Below are 2233 nucleotides of genomic sequence, written 5' to 3' on the forward strand. Positions count from 1 at the left end.
TTTTAAATCCAATTTTTGAGTTAGAATGCTTATCTTTTAATGAGTTATTTTAGCGGTTAGAAGTACAAGAAGAAGTTCCAAGATGGCCGCCACGGACCACAACAAACATTCGACTGTTTTCCCGAGCAGCCGCTCGCGCACGGGAGCCCCAATAACCTACCTAATGTTATATCGCGTCTGTTGGAGTTAAACTTGGTTTCGTTAGAATCAGACAAACGCGAAGAACACCATGAAAACGATATCGGACCTTTAAGAATGCTATTTAGTGTTACTCTATCAAAATAATAGTTCATGTTCACAATTTTAACAAACTAACACCGTATCTTACTAACGAACCTGAAAAATTCGTCACATATGTTCAAATGCTATTTTATGTGTTCCCCTCTATCTTCCGAACAAAATGATACCAAATTTGACTTAAATGGGCGCAATGCAACGTTGAACGCGGGCGGCTGCTAGCAGCCGCTTCGGGAAAACAGTTGAATGTTTGTTGTGGTCCGTGGCGGCCATCTTGAAACTTCTTCTTGTTCTTCTAACCGCTAAAATCACTCATTCGATCTGTCTTTTTATAACAGAAAACAACCCTGAAAATCCCAGGTCGCTAGCTCAATTCGTTTTCGAGTTATCGTGCGGACAGACAGACGTGCAGACAGACAGACAAAGTTTTTTTCGACCAGACGGAGTAATAGGCTTTGCTAATCGCTCAGCCAACTACACATTACGGGTCGAACCACACCCTCTTTCGGGCTTAGCAGTCCTTAGATTATCTAGTGGTCTGGAACTAGTCTGGAAAAACCGACACGAAACAATCCTAGCTAGAACTAAAATATTTAGGTCTTTTCGGGATAGACATGAAATTTGCTGTGGCAGCTAGAATTTGGTTGCAACAGTGAAGAGTTATTTGCCACAGCGAAGCTGCAGCTGCCTGAGCCAACCGGTTTGTTCTGACAACTAATTGGGTGTTTCGCTGTCAGAACAAACCGGTTCGCTCCTGCAAAAACAGCTTTGCTGTGGCAACTAAACCTTTACTGTTGCAACCAACTTTTGCCTGCCACATCGAATTTGGGATTTTCTGCACTCCCATTTTCTTATGAAAGAATGTGCTATCCGTATGTTACGGTGAATTATGACCAAACGTATTATGTATCACAAATGATCCATAATTTGTGATCCATAATACGTTCGCACAAAATTCTCCGTAAGCGAGTCCATAAGGAAATGAGTGGATCCCCAAATTAGCTAATTTGTTAGTTTTGAGGACAAATTTTCTTTTTCTGTGCACTTATTAGAGTGTTCGTTCCACGAACTGACAGGGCAGATGCAAGTAGATGGCCGTTTTGAAATTAATGACAGTGTTCATTCTGTTTTCAAAGATATTCGGCCCAGTCGCGGATGTTCTCCAGAGTCGGTACAAATCGGACGTTACTGACATTCACTATGTTCGTGAGGTATGAATACCCAGTACCTACTTTAGCATTCACACACAATACTGATTTCTTGGACCAAGTTCATTCTATTTCAAACTTGCTTTTTCCAATTGCGTAAAACTGTATTAGAGACAAGCGTCAAGCGATCAGGTTCGGATTTGATCGAACTGGAACAAACATCGAGCCGGTTTGTGTCCGCTCTAAACACAAGGGTGTTCCAATCCAAAATGTTTGAGTACTACTGGAACAAAAGTTGGTAGGCGTGCAATAATGGGGTCAGTGGCACGTAAATGACTAACAAACAGTTTGAAACTTGCTAGAACTATTGAAAATAAGCTGAGAGATCTTTAATAATTCGTACGCAAAGGAGCAAATTGTAATATACCATTTCGCTGATCTGAAAACAAGAAGAGAAGGAAGAAGCAAACATATTTCATGGGACTTAATGGACCTTCTAAGACAGCATTTTACAACTCTTACATGTTCAAAATAAATTTTAGAGCAAATGTGATATTTTTAAGACAAACAAATCACTCACAAATTGGCCTTATCATCCCTAAATGATACCTTTGCTTCTTCCCTCTTCGGCTCTATTGGCTGGGCGATCAGCGGAGCCCATTACTCCACTGACCCAAAAAGTTTCATTCTGTTTGTGTGTTTGTACGCACGATAATTCGAGAGATTTGAAATAACGATCTGGGAATTTCAGGGTCGTGTTTGCTCTAAAAAGACAGATTGAGTTCAAAGATGACCATTCTAGCTCAACAATACGGCCTTTCTGGTATGGAAAACTGCCAGATCAGTAG

The 2233-nt window shown here is 40.8% G+C and overlaps 1 long non-coding RNA gene across 1 annotated transcript in view; it reads left to right on the forward strand.

Moving 5' to 3' along the window:
* LOC127750383 (uncharacterized) overlaps window positions 1–2233 on the forward strand; it is a 19046-nt gene that overhangs the window by 16235 nt on the left and 578 nt on the right. The gene's annotated exons all lie outside the window — the stretch shown is intronic.

Source organism: Frankliniella occidentalis, unplaced genomic scaffold, assembly GCF_000697945.3.
Source record: "Frankliniella occidentalis isolate FOCC.00 unplaced genomic scaffold, Focc_3.1 Scaffold181, whole genome shotgun sequence".
Taxonomy (NCBI): domain Eukaryota; kingdom Metazoa; phylum Arthropoda; class Insecta; order Thysanoptera; family Thripidae; genus Frankliniella; species Frankliniella occidentalis.